The following is a 15,234-nucleotide window of genomic DNA, read 5'->3' as shown; positions in this document are numbered from 1 at the left end:
CAACCTGGCTGCAGATTACAATCACCGTGGTAGCTCTGAATAATCACGAGCGCCTGCGCCCCGCACGCGGATGCGTATTGAATTGGTCTGGCCGTGGGTACGTCGCAAAAGAGCTCTGCAGGTGATTCTCATGATCAGACCAGGTGAAAACCATTGTCCTAGGCGCGTGCGCGGTGTATAAGACGGCTTGACGCGCGGGAAGTGGTGAGGAGTCCGGGCTGCTTGGGAGGAAGAACGCTAACCTCTTTCCTTTGGTTGAATTCCGAGCCGGAGAAGGACTGTCCCCAGCAGGTACTGTGAAGCTTCGTCCCTCACCCCCCCGCCCGAGATTCTCAGATAACACGTCTGGGGTATGGGTTGAAAATTGGAGTTTTTGGTGGATGGGATTTTTAGGGTAAGTTGGGGGAGACTCTGGCCTATGGGTAGGTCAGGACTATTTAAGGCCTTCACATGCACACTGAAAGGAAAGTACGTGGATTTCCAACCCCTTTATAGCGGCTGCTGATGGCGCACGTAGATCCTGTAACGTCTGTAATGCTAACGAATATTTCTCACCGGGGTTACTACACTTCCCATCGCCCACCTCCTGAGTTTTACTCGGAGTCTTCAGATTTCTTCTTATTCTCTGTTGAGGTTATTAATGAGTGAACGAAAAACGCTGATAACACAAAATGACCTTGTCTACGAGGGGTAAGATAACCTGTGTGTGGAAGAGCCCAGCAGGAATTCTCCGCAGCAAGGTTGTCTGTACGTGAAGCAGTGGTGTGCTATAGCATGAGTAATTGCTCTCCTAAGTCTTTTCTTTTGCTTAGAAAATGTCAGAACAACCTTTTATGAATGAATTTGGACAATAGAAATTAAATGTCTCTTGGGAGAAAAATTTTAAGTTACAGAATACCAGAACCAATTTAAATTGAGGACCTCCGAGTGTTGTTTTCTCTTGTGTGAACTGACATGTAGGTGGTTAAAGACATAGACGATGTTTTTGATCTTTCAGCTTCAGTATGATAGTCTGGTAGCCTTAGACACACTTCGATAGGACAGCAGCTGAAGAGTTCTGAAAAATAGAATCAATTATCCTATTATACTTGTGTGTGCAAACCATAGTGCATTTTTCATGATAATTCGTCTTGACTTAATGAGAGAGAGCTTAATATTGGAAATATCGTTTAAGAAATTGCTAAATATCTAAGAGGTGAGATATCACTGGAAAACCTAGATGGCTTAGAAAGGTATTTTCCAATAGAATTTAAGGTTTTCAACACCACTGACAATAAAGCTATAAAAATTCTTTAAATCTAGGGCACCATTTTCCTTTTTCCAAAGGAGATTATATCTGTATCTATAATCTATATATGTGTGTATATATTTGTTAATAAATAAATTTGTACCTGAACAATGCCAAACATTCAGTTTGATTCTGTTTAGTCAAATCAGTTTCAGCTGCATCTGGCATCCAGCATCAACCCACTCGTGGAAGCCAGTTGCTGCTGTGAAGTCCAGAATCCCTTCCAGCTGATGGTGGTTATGTTCTTTAGACCCAATGGAAGTCCATTAAATGGTTGTATTTTTGGTTCATTGCCAGAAGGTGTAACAGAAAAAATTGAATTAGTGACGCATTTATCTTCTTAATGAAAATAATTTAAAACCAAGCAGGAGAAAGTGCAAAGTTACGGTGAGTATGCCATTGGATTGGCTACGTTTTCAGAAGGAATACAAACACAGTGATGGGCTATAAGGCTATATACATTTACTCAGTGATGATAGATTAATCTGGAGGCATCCGTGAGGGATTTAGTCAAGCTCCACTGATCAGAAAAAAGAACGTGAAGATAAACTTTGCCAAAGTTTTAAAAATAATAAAGTTTTACTCGTATAACCCCGTTGGGCCAGTGTATGCTTAATGGAGTAAGTTTTCCAGACAAATTTATGACCTTAGGCTCTCAAACGTCGTAAATGTTAGCCTCTTCTGAAGCTTACAGGCCTCAGACTCCTATGTTAGATAGAACTGGGAGTCCTTACAGCAGATGGCCCCACATGCTATTATTTTCTTGCTCCGTATTTACTTTCAAATAATAGGCTTTCAGTCACTTCAAGCACCAGCATGCCCCCAGCAGTATTCCTTGCTGCCCTCAGCAAGCCTGACTTTAACTTTCTTTCTCATTGCTGTTTCTAAATTCTGTTCTTTCTACTGGCTGGTCATACCTTGGGAAAGTGGATAACCACATTGATTAGAATTGTTTTTTTTAATCAGAGTGAATGACCTTAAAGTGTCCTTCTGGCAGTAAAACGCATGAGCTTTAGTGCATGTGTGTTCTGCGTCAGTAAGTACTTTGGCTTTTCAAGGCTTCTCTTGGCTTATTTTCTAGGTCTTGACTGTACTTAAGATAACTCTGCTATTTCTGTAATGTAAGAACTCAGAAATGTTTGCCATTTGGGTCCTTGGGCACAACCAAGTTTCCCTTAATCCTATTTTGGTACATAATGTTTATGGGAAAAAATGTGTACATTTGAAAAGTTATTTTGAATTTGATTCTAGGAAATAAAGAATATTTTGCCTACTGAATAAGAAATTAAGAATATTTCATGTTGTGAAAAGAGCAGATTTTCAAGAGTTCTAGGAAATGTGAGATCCAGTGTCAGGAGTGGAGCGTGGGACACTTGAGAATACAGGCACGGAGTCTCAGCTGTAATGGAGAAGTCTCTAGTCTGCAGAAGAATGAGGTTTGGGTTGCTGCTGCCCCTGACATAAATGGCCTCCTCTTTAGAGTGCTGTTCATGAGTTGCCAATAAAGAGTGGCTGCTCTTTCTGAGAGCATCTTGGAGAGGCAGAAGAGGTGTTCGAGAAAGTGGCAGAGAAGTAGCAGGTGGCCATTATAGCCCTTCTGAAGGCAGTGCTGGTTTGTGCTTCTTAAAAGACCATGACTGGGTCGCTCGCACATGGCTGGGTGGTCACTTACAGTTCTCTCCTGACAAGGAGGTGTATAGTCGAGAGCTTCTGTACCTGAATCCTAATGGAAAGGTGCAGAAGGGCTTGGGATGTGGTCTTGGACATGGTTGAAACGAGGCATGTGTTTAATTACCAGTTAAGTGAAAACTTCACTAATACTTCAGGTTTTTTCTTGAGACCCGTATGTAGGCCTTCGGTAGGCTTTCCCTTTAAGACCGGGTATGTTAGGGAGGAGGGTTGGGTTTGGCGATCTCAGTTACTTGTACTCCGTGCACATACCCACATTGTAGTGTTCTTGTATGTGGATTTACTAGAATATTAAATTGAATTTCACTCTATTGAATGACTTTTTTTTTTTATACCCCTTCACTTTCATCTTCAGGTACATAAAAGAAAGTGGTGAATCTTTACATTCTAAAATCTTGCAGACAAGATACTTGTAGCACTACTTTTGCCTGCTGATAGAGTTGAGGGATAGAATGTTTTTACTTTTGGCCGCAAACTCAAAGGTCTCTGCTTCCTCAGTGAGATGGCTTTTCTAGTCCAGTGTGTTCATTATTGCATTAAAGATCTTTAATTTATTTGAGAGAGCACGCGAGAGAGGGCGCATAAGCGGGGGGAGGGGCGGAGAGAGAAGCAGGCTCCCATCCCAGGACCCTGGGATCACGATCTGAGTCAAAGGCAGGCGCTTAACCGACTGAGCCACCCTGGCGCCTCCTTCCTTCCGATTATTAAGGGCCCTTCTGGCTTTTAGGAGAGAAGGCTGGTCTGGAGAGTGCACAGCCTGCTGCTCCCTGACTGCCCGTAATTGCTAGTTGGTTCAGAGATATGAGAGGGACTTGCATGTGGGGGGTGTGGTGTGTGTTCCTCCCAGTAGAAAAACCTAATTAGTGATGAATATTTACATGCAAATATATGCACACATATACATGCTTGTGTATGTTTTATTCGATTGAGAATGGATCGCTTAATGCTGACCAAGAGAATGAAATTCGGACACTGTGGTTGTATTTAGTTCAGGAAGCCAGAGAATCCTAGAATTTAAATCTGTAAAGTACTCTGTATTTTATCTAGTTCAACTTTTCAATGTTTTGAAGGAGAAAATTGACTTCCAAAGAAGTTCAATGAATTCTCCAAGGCCAGTTGCCAGTGAGCAGAAGACTGAAATCAAGCGGACTCACAGGGCACAGAATGCATCTTCTAAGGAAGACCTTTAATCCCACAGACTTTGAGTCCACTCGAAGTAGGGGTAATGTTAATAGTGAAGATCCTGAACGGAATAGAGAACCATTCTTCCTCTAGTGCTGTTGGAAATTCCTGAAAACCAGAGCCCTGCAATGTTAAGAACGAGACAAGATGAACGTCCACAGACTCTGGCTCAGGAGACTTGGTGGTCTGGCAGGTGAGCGCTTATCTGTTGCTCCGGAGCCTCTGGTTAGGCCCGATGGGGTACATGGCTCACAGCTCTGCACGGCTCCTGCAGGCGGTCTCAGTAGAAAGAGTAGTTGGGTCCTAGCCTCAGGCTAAAACCTTACTGCCCTTTTTCCTCCCACGTGGACTCTTCCCCCCCCTTCGAGGCCATATTCCTTCCAGATAAATATTCTTGGGAAGATGGACTGACCTTAGTCCTGTCCTCACACATCCCCTTGCATTCACAGCCAAAGTGCTGCGTGTCTGGACTAGTGTCAGCTTCTGGACTGCACGCTACAGAAGGGAGAGAGCCCAGGAGCAAGGGGATGGGCCAGATGGCAAAACCAACTGCTCTCAAGGAGTTGTGTTTTTTAATGACTCAGCTTGCTGCAAACAAAACTAATTAGGCCAGTTTATTCTGATTTATGCTACTATAGGCAGAAGTAGAGTACACGTAGATTGCACTTTTGATGGCACTTAAAAGGTCAGAATATCTGAGCTGCAGATTCCTGTTCGAAGCAGCCTGGTCTNTTGAACCGCTCTTGAGAATTCAAATTAACCGTGCTCATTAATTCAGCATCTCTTCCCTTTCCCTAGACGGCAAGTGCCAGTTCACCCAAACGGAACAGTAAGACCCTGCAAGGCGAGTTGCTAGTCTTATCTGCAGATGATGGATTAGATGCAGCTCCCGGGAAAGTGAGCTAAGAGTCAATGGTAGAGTAAGAGCGCGAACTAGCGGACAAAGGCGGTGTGAGGGTCAAGGCCATGAAGAATTTCAAAGGGTCTGTTTGGCAGCACACGCCCTTAACGGGCACCTGTCTTATGTCGATGGGCAGGCCTTGTTCCGGGGACCAACCAGAATGGTCCTGGTCATGGAGCCTCGGGGGGAACTGGCTGAATTTAGCTGCATATTTGACATGTGAAGGTACTTTAGAAGAGCGTGCATTTAGCATTATAATCAATAAGGGATCTAGAAATCAATATTATCCAGGTGGTTTGCCATGAAGAGCTCCCGCAGCATAGTCATGGTCACGAGAAACCGTTGAGCACCATCAAGTTTTTCAAAATCTGGAAGAACAGGCTTGAAAACCGTTTATTTTTATAGTGTCCCTTTAACACTGAAACTGAAGACCAATACTTCAGTCCTAACACTATGTGCCACGTGGTTTTCACCCTTAATCTCTTTCGCTTGACCTGGTAGTCTCAAAATTGCCCACTTTGGGGTTGATTGGCCGAGCACGTAAATCTGTTTGATGGAAACCTTATTCTCACCAGAGCCTACATAGCCATGTCTACAATAGGCATTCATTTTAAAGAGAGCTAGACTGTACTATTATACTTATCAAGGCTTATTTTGTTACTTTTCTATTTGTAGGTATTTATTGAATTTCACCCATCTATTAAAGTGATACGTAGATAACCATCCCTAAATTGGCTTACGGCATTTAAACTTTATTTAAAACTTTAAAGCAGTGAAACAACTTTATAAACCTTTTAGCCAAATTCTGTTTTAACCATGAGTAGAAATGATAGGTCTTTTAAAATACGTTTAAAAACCCTTTAAAATAAAATCTTTCATGGAGTTAAAAAATAGCGTGATGCACCAACTTCTTAAAAGGTGTCAAGACACATGAGAAGCTGCTCTACGTCCCTCATCAGGCAGCTGCAAATCAAACCACGACGAGAGAGCGCCCTGCCCCCCACATCTGTCAGAATGGCTAGCATCAAAAAGACAAGAACTAGCAAGCATGGCAAGGATGTGGGAGAAAGGGAAGCCTCGTGCACTGTTGTTGGGAATGTAAATTGGGGCAGCCGCTGTGGAAGACCTATGGCAATGAAGGAAGTCAGACTGAGACAAATAGAGAATGAAATTGGGGGATCTAAAAACAAACGAACCAACAAAAACCAGAATCCAGACCTATAAATGCAGAGACCAAACTGATGGTTGCTGGAGGGAAGGTGGGGAGGGGAGGACGGGCCCAAGGGGTGAAGAGGAGGGAGGGATACAGGCTTCCAGTTAGGGAATGAGTACGTCCCGGGAATAAAAGGCACCGCAGAGGGAATAGTCCGTGGCGTTGGTGGACGGCAGCCGCGCTTGTGGGGAGCGGAGCATAATGCACGGGGAAGTTGAATCACTGTGCTGTACGCCTGAAACTAATGTTCTCCGTGTGTGTCAACCATCCTCCAAAGAATTTGAAAAAAAAATTGGAAAAGAGTCAGTTCCATAAGTACAGTGCTAGAGAAAATGACCTCACAGGTGTTCACGTGGGGTCCCCTGGATTGTTAGAGTCCCCACAAATCCAATATGAATAACTTTAAAAATTAAAGGCATCGTGGCACAGTTGCCTCGCTGGTGACTGGGATATACTGAGTTGACTTGGCTACTCTCTTGCTGTTCAGCACACCACCAACTTCTGTGGGCAAAATAATTGCTCCCTCAAGTAAGGGGCTCCCATAGAGAAACTGTAAGTCCATAGTTGCAGAATTTAAAATTTCCAGATATAGAAGACCTAAAAATAAACTTTGAATTGCCAACTTTTTACTTCTGTTAGGTGTGGACTGTAAAATAATCCTCCTCTAACACCATTTCATAGAATATCATTTGGACGTTTAAAACAGGAAATAAATATATTTACCAAAGGTCAGTCTTTCTCCCTAAAGAAACAGCTGGGAACATTGTGTCGCTGCATCTTTGCTGAACCTTTTTTTGGAATAACGTGTAGTCCAGAGTTCGGATTTAACAATGCAATGGCAGATAAATTTCTGGTGTCCGGTACACTTAGGGATTTTTATCCCTGCCATTGTAGGAAATCTGGTTTTACCCAGATTCTGTTGAACAGAATTCTCAGAGTTAACGGAGTTTCACTTAGGCACGGTCTGTGTGACCTGGTGGAAGCCAGAAATCGCAATCCAGGTATTCCTACCGGATTCTTGCCTCCTTTCTCTCCAGGACAGGAAGAAAGATGACCCATCAGCCTGTGGGGCTGGCCAGCTTAGATTGGGGGTTCCTCTCTCTGCTGCCGCACCCGTCTTGCTGGGCTGGCTCCTAAGCGAGAGCAGTAAGGATGGTGTTCAAGAGGGCCGCTGTGCTTAGGAGGGGACTTCGCTGTGCGTGGCACGACATGAGGACCATTGAGCTAATGTGCTGTCGGCACCATTCATTGTGCCTTGTAAGGCCCTTGTCAGCGTTGTGGAAATTCTTCTAGCGCTGTCGGAATGGACCCCATGCCCTTTGAGGTGGTCACACGGATGAGTCTGAATGCCTTGTCAGTGAACAAGGAGCTAAAGAGGCCATAGTGGGAGTGACTTGGGCTTTGTACAGTTCTCAAGTCTGGTCTCTTCTGCTCGGGCAGGTCTCAGAGGGCAGCCTGCAAATGCACTGGCCATGTATGAATCATGTGCATTCTGTTTGGATGCGTACGTGTTTTCTCATGTTGCTTAATAGGATAGTGTTCTGGAAAGTCAGAACGAGGAATTTCATTTTCTACTCTACTGTAGACTGGATTTTTCTCAAGTTTCTTTGCTGTCTCTGCCCCAGATGGGAGAGTAAGGCTATCAACTAGAAAGAGAGGAAACCAACAAGTCCGTGGCACCAGGCTCTTCACGTGAGGTTACGTCCCGTCTAACCAGATTTCAGGGGTCTTTTTCTGAAACCTTTGGACAGAGTGAAGACCTTTTCTCCCTTCTTTTTAATCCTATTTATAGCTGGTGTTTGAACTAGTTTGGAGTAAGGCTGTTGAATGAAATCGGGAGGTTAATATTAAGTGAGGGGAAGGGCAAAATCTACAGCAATTTCATTGTAAATCGTTACCTCGACTCACCAGGCAGCTACAAGTTCTAAACAATGCCAAGGATAATAGAGATTTATTACAACAAATTAAAGGCTAATCAGAGTGTGTCCTGTCGATCAACAACATAGTAAAACAAACATAAATGACAGGAAAAGCATGAGTTGATAAAAGACTCATGAGTGTGGCTGGTAGTAGAAAACCAAATTCCGTTCATGGCTCGCTCACTTTGTATATTTCTGCCCGGTTCCGTGTGGAGATGGGGGGTGATTGGGAATAATACATGCACGTTTGTTCAACAAATATTGTGTGTTTCGTGTGGGTGCAGCATGGTGATACACCCCGGGTGAGGTAGAGCAGAAAAACAAGCCACAGCCCTTTCATGCTGGGAGTTCACACACCCATGGGAGGACGGAAGGGACAGCGAGGGTGTGTGATTAAGAACCAAATAGAAGGAACTCCCCAGGTGCTGTGGGCCTTTGTGGGCCTGGGGGACGGCTGGTGGGCTGCCATGGCGGCGTTGGCTGCCTAGAGAGGGGTGTTGTGAGCTTGAGTCCCAGGGAGTGCTTGGATCTGGGCAAGCGGGCACGAGGAGTGAGGGTGTCTGTGCGAGATGAAATTGAGTGGACAGTGTTGGAGAAACGATGAGGACGTGCGCGGATTTGTGCTGGTGTCGTTGTTAGAATGTGGCAGATCGTTTTAGAGAGTACATAGGGCGTAGACAGAGTGTTAGCGTGGGTGCTTCCACTAGCAGGGTTCCCGTCCAAATGGGGAGAAACGTCACATGTTCTTCATTCTCTAGATGTCGTAATTAAACGAAGTGGACCCGGAAAGCTGGTTTCTTAGCATTAAAAAACAAAACCAAACTCTTGTTGGGATTTTATAACTCAGTTTAATTCTAATGGTTTTTTTATTCCTTAAGTGTTCCTGGGCTAAGCGGTTGTACAACGATCAGGGCTCTATACACCCAGGTTTACACCATCATATAAACCTCTTCCATTTTTTTTTTTTTTTTTCTAGCAAAGGTTATGCTGAATTACTACTACTTTTCAGTGGAGGAGTTTTACAGTGAGTGTTATCGGTTAAGAAAATCCATCTTCTGACTACTATCTTCTGAGTCAGTAATGAAGATGTTATGAGATTTGGGGGGAAATACGGCCTTGTTGCCTGGAAGGCAGAAAGATAGTGCTAAGTAAAAATCAATAAACTAATTCTGTTAGAACAATAAAGAGAGAAAAATAGTCTTGAAGCCCGTTGACCCTTTGATTAGTCTAGATAGGAAAATTAACCTAATCTAGCTTTTATATTTCATTCATTTTGGTGTTTTTCCTCTTCAGTGTAGTGACCTCATTTTTAGCCCGTGGTGTTGTAGGCTAAGTCTCAGATCATTTTCAGAGCCCTACAGGCTCTGTGGAGCTTCTTTGGGAACAGGTTGAAGCGAATGAGGGGGAATAGGTAGGCTCCGCCACCCCTTTCACCCCGACGACTGGTACCCTTCCGCTGGGGCAGCCCTCAGTCGCCTGCTTGGTTCACACTTCTGCTTAAGCTTTTACTTGAACAGATTTGACTTTACAAAATTCGAAAACCTTTGGTCCAACCCAGAGACACCAAAAGCAAACATTTTGGACCTACCACCCAGATTTCTGGGCCAGTGTATAGATGTCCCCAATCACACCATTTCTGGATTCTTCTTGTCACTGAATGTGTGTACTTGGTCACATATGTCCGAATAGGCATGGGAATGTAATTTAACTTGTAGGCATGGGGATTTTATTTTTCAGAGGTAGACATTCAAAGTGGCACATCTTCGAAAACTTGGACCTTTAGGTTCTTCTCCTTGGTGTCCACCTGCCTTCTGGAGCTGGAGAGGAAACAAAATAGAAGTTCTGTAAAGGAAACCAAGCTTTTGCTAACCTCTACCTGTAACTGCTGAGATGCTGATAATTTTTAATTTTTTTTTTTTTTGGAAAGTAACAAAATTTGCTGCGTAAGTGTAACAATGTTAATCCTTGAAGCTACCAAATGCCTAGTTGTTTCCTGTTGCACCTTCACTTTTCTTTGTTATGGAACTCTCTGGGCAGAATTTCTATTTTAATAGCTTAATTAGGTAAATGTGAGCTTTATTGTGACCTCAGTGAGGTTCCTTTTCGAAAAGGTTGAGTTTGAGGTTCCTTTAATTGCCTGTCTTCTGAGTTCTTATAGGAAGATTTATTTAAGAGCTAGCTTTTTTTGAAGATTTATTTATTTGTTTATTAGAGAATGTGTGCATGTGCGTGCGTGCAAGCATTGTGGGGAGGTGCAGAGAGAGAATCCTTAAGCCCACTCCCCACTGAGCAGGGAGCCCACTGCAGGGCTCGATCCCAGCACCCTGAGATCATGACCTGAACCAAAATCAAGAGTGGGATGCTTAATCAATGGAGTTGCTCACGTGCCCCAAGAGCCAGTTTTTAATAGTATTCAGGATACTAAGTTTTATTAGCTCAGAAAACATAAAATTGGTAATTTTATCCATAAAATGAAGTTTGTTTCTGGGAGTCTCCTCTCCATTTTACACACACATGTGCACACAAGCATATGCCTCATCTTCTACCAACAGCTACTCGAACTCTCCGAGGATACAGCTTGGCTGTCGCGGAGTGTTTCGGAGCAGTGGCTTACCCTAGGATGCTTTACTTCCCTGCACTCACAGCTCCTGGAATCCTCCAGTAATGTAAATCAAGAAAAGCCTGATTTGATGAGTAGAACCTTAGAATTGATGGGGCGCATGGTGAAGCGCTTGCTGTGAGGTCAGGCAATGTTCTTGAGCTCAGCTTGAGTCAGAAACTTTCCCAGTGATTTATAGGCTTTGAGATGACAAGCAAGCTTTCCCATTGTTCTCCTCCAGGCTCACCCAGAATGTGCGATAAAAGGGATGTGGAGAAGAAAGCTGGCAGCCTTGGCTCTTAGTCTCCAGGGTGTTTCCTCCCATCTACTTGTCAACTCTTGGCACTTCGTGGTCTCGCATCCACTCCTAAATACTGAAGAAACCAGAGTTCCTTTGGTACTCCATATCAAATCTCAAAAATTCCCAATTTATAATCCAGACAGGAGATAGCAGGCATTCTTCACCTGTTTTAAGGACTTCCTTGTGCGTATTGGTGTGGGGTCTAATGCAGGCAGAAAGGAAGGGAAAAGATCTTTTGGCCATGGCGTCAAAAGTCTGGCCCTTTCGAGCCATCCTTCTCTGAAGGCCTCCCGACCAGATCGTGGAACAGTGGCGGATTTGACTTTGCAATCTGAGTTCATATCCAAGTCATCTTTAATATTCAGTCCTGATAGGGTAATTATACCCTCGCTCACTTGTGCAGATGGCTGTGGTACCGTGATTTCACAGAAAGTAAATAGAATGCTAATTTGTTGAATGCAACCTATTTGAAAGTAAATATTCTTGCCGAGTCTCATGTGACTTCTTTTCTCTGCTTCTTATAAAGAAAATTAAAACAGACAAACAAAACCCTAGTCACTTACAAGATTAATTTAGGCCTGGGTGGTACTTTGTAAAAATGACAAAGATGCAAATAGGAGTCTGTTCTTTCTTTCTTTCTGAACTCAGTGCTGGCTTGGATACAAGACTCCCTACTAAGGAGTTTAGATGAGAATGGCCTTTTATCTTGGGCAAATGTTTTAATCTATAGTGAGCTGTAAGGAGCTGCCTGTACTGGTTGGTCCCCAACAGGTGTAGAAACTTGGGAGAATTGGTCATTTCTGTTTTAGGGACTTAGCAACTTAAATTAGTTTCAGACCTTATGTGAACCTAGATTAGGTTGTGGTTTTGTGTTTTTGGAGATGCCTGAATGCAGTGTGAGGGAAGGTTAGACAAGTCATCTGTTGACATGGTCGTTTATCCGTCTGTTCATTTATACATTTATTTTTTATTGAGCTGCTCTTGTGTCCCAGGCTTTGTGCTCACCTTTGATTCCACCACTGAATCCCTGGTCAGCTTTGTGGGCCTTGGCTCCCAGGTGTGCCCCTTGAGCTCATATTTAGGACTTCCAAACTTGTCCTTGGCTTTTGTTTGTCCTCACCAGGGCTTGAGGTGTTAGCATAGGACCTTCTCATCTGTTGGAGATTTAAAACTAAAGAAAATCCTGGAGTGTTTTTACGAATATTTTGGGGAGTTGCTCAGCCTTTCCTAGAGCTGACTCTTGCCTTATGTTGTCTAAGAAAAATCAGCAACCAAAGCTGGTCTGGAGCAGAGTGGTGGCGGCAAGGTGACCCGAGCCCTTGGCTCTCTGTGCTCTTTGAAAGCAGCTGTCTGCACGGGCGCGTCTCTTGGCCACCAGAGAACCTGTGTGCTACGTGAGGGCTTGCGAGCTGGTGGGCCGAGGACAAACCCAGTCATAACCATGTTCGTTTGGCCCACACGGTGTTCTAACGATTGAAAAAGACACCTACAAATCGAAGTTTCTGACTTCTTTTAACAAATGGAAGGGTGTCCCGACACGGGCCCTGCGCTCCCTCAGGTCAGCGGGAATAGAGCGGGGGCCAGCTTTCTCTTGAGGTGCTCTAGTTTCCTCCTGCTGTGTAACAAACCATCTTGACTCTGAATGTTGTAAAACAGCAACCCTTTCATTATGTTCATGGACTTTGTGAATTGGGAATGTGGACAAGGCATGGTGGGAATGGTTTGTTTCTAGTCCACAGTGGCTAGGGCCTCAGCTGGGGAGACTTAAACTTGGGGAGCCAGAATCCTCTGGAGGAGGAGTCATTTACATGGGTGCCTGGGCCAGGAGAGCTCAGGGCTCCTTGGGAATCCCCCAAATCTGTATGCAGCATCCAGGCTTTCCATGTGTTCTTTCTAGGCATGTTCTGTAACATGGCAGCCTCAGGGTAGTCAGCCTTCCAACATGGCGACTCGAGATCCAAGATGAAGCTGGACAAGGCAAAAGCCACCTGGCCTCTCAGGACCTAGCCTCAGAGATCGTATTGTGTCACTTTCTTGTATTCTCTTGGTTTGAGCAGCCACAAGTCCACCAAGATAGAAAGAGAAGGAAGGGCCAGATTCACCACCTCTTGATACGCTAATTATACAAAGAATTTGCGACTATGTTTTCAAACCAACCAAGGGGCCAGACTGGTTCCATCTGCTGTCGTCTTCACTCCCTATTACATTGTGTCCAGACTGCTTTAGATTTCTATTATCTGACTGTCCCTGAGGGCATCTGAGTTGGAGATTACTGTTCCTCTTTGGGACTTCTAAATCTAGATGAACTCTAAAACTAGAATTTAGAGTTCATCTTCTGTGAACATTTTTAATGAGAAGTGTTCCCTTCAGGGGAATGAGTGGAAGGCAGTGTGGACTCATGCTGCGAACATCTTTCGGGAAGTGGTGTATGAGTGTTCGCTGGGGGAGATAACCCCCTGAAGTATGGTTCATGCTCATGTTGGCCATGCTCTGGGTTCACATTTGCAGAAATGGGTTCTCCTACTCATGTAGTCACTGCTTTATTTCTTCACCTTGGATACGTGCATTTCCTCTTGCAGTTCCTTTTTCTGGAGACTGTGGGCCAAGCCATTTGTTTATTTTTTTTAAATGACTTAAATATCCTGTGGATGTCGTCCTGTCATTGTAAATAATGAAATTTTAATTAGGAGTGCTACACTACAAGGGGTGTTAGCATTAAAGCAACCATACTTTAAAGAGACTGAAGGAAAAGTATCTAAAATTATAATCCTTCCATTTCCACCCAGCTCTGTCCTTCTAGTGAAGGTATCACAGTTGTCCTGGTTGGGGTACTGGGTATTACCTCAGTCCCTTCCTTGCTCATCATCGTGGACTGTCGATAAATTTGGCAATGTATTCTCCTAAATAGTTTTCTATCTGTTCCTGTCCACTGTCACTCTTAGCTCAGACCCACATAATTGGGCCACCTGCCTAGATGTTCCACTAATCTGTATTATCTCTGTGTTCCATCTGCTCTGTGTTAAGAGTGATCTTCCCAGAACCTCCATCAGATCATGTTAGTTCCCTGCTAACTGACAGCGGCATCACTATGCCTCTAGATGAGAGGTTCTGTTGTAAATGGCACAGGAGGTCCTACTTGGTCTGGACCCAGCTTTGCTCTTCCACCTCATCTCTAGATTGCTCCTCCCTGCTCCAGAACATTCCCACCCTAAGTTGCTCCAGTCGTAACTGGCCACTTGTGTCCAGGCACTTTCTGGATACTCCTGGCTAAATCCTATACTGGAAGCCTTGGCTGGTGTTCTGTCTTTTCCATTCTGTGCCAAATGCTCCATCGTTGGGTTTCTATAGTATCCCAGGGCCTTTACCCATTGTAATAATTATTTTTCACCTGTTTTTTCAATTCTAATTCAGATTTCTTGAAGACAGAATCCATCTTTTGTCTTTATGTATTCACACCAGGCATGGGTAGGACTTTGGGTAAGTGTTGATCGAATGGCGGGCTGACTGAACACCACCAGTGATTCCATGCCAGGATCATTCTTGCTGATTAACAGTCTATAATGAGGTAGAGGACACTATTCTGGTTTTGTATTTGATGGGGGGAGGGAATCCTTCTCTGCGCCTTTCACACCAAAGGGGAACATATAACATGCATTTGGAAGGAGAACAAGGAAGATCTTCTATATATGTATCTTGCTGATATGTTCGTGTATATTACAAAAGGGGAAAGTAGTAAATCCAGGCCTCCTGGTAGACGTCAAGAATAACCTTCCCTTGTGTGCACCTGCACACTTCCTAGTTCCCTCAGCAGCCCGAATTTCCACCAGTAATTCTCTCGAGAGCATCCCGTAGAGTAGGTGGGACCTGAATTCGGAACCAGGCACACTCTGCAGATTCTGGTTCTAGTTTCTTCCTAAGCTACATACTCTAGGGGACAGCTTGCTTCATTTCTCAGAGCCTCCCTTTGCTTATTACAGGCAGGTAGCAGGTAAGAGTAGCCGTTGATAAATGCCAGGTCCCTTCCTTCCACCGGAGGAGAAATAACAGTGCACCTAACTCTGTGTGTGTGTGGCGGTTGGATGGCCGTCCCGCTCACATCTCAGCTCCTTATTGTGTCCTCTTAATCTCAGCCGCTTAGGAAA

General features: G+C 44.2%; 1 protein-coding gene across 4 annotated transcripts in view; it reads left to right on the top strand.

Moving 5' to 3' along the window:
• Positions 1-15,234, top strand: part of CCDC85A (coiled-coil domain containing 85A) — a 187,782-nt gene that overhangs the window by 12,200 nt on the left and 160,348 nt on the right. The window lies entirely within an intron of this gene.

This window comes from Ursus maritimus, unplaced genomic scaffold (assembly GCF_017311325.1).
Source record: "Ursus maritimus isolate PB19 unplaced genomic scaffold, ASM1731132v1 scaffold_6, whole genome shotgun sequence".
NCBI classification, from domain to species: Eukaryota; Metazoa; Chordata; class Mammalia; order Carnivora; family Ursidae; genus Ursus; species Ursus maritimus.
This window is presented reverse-complemented; position numbering and strand designations above follow the sequence as displayed.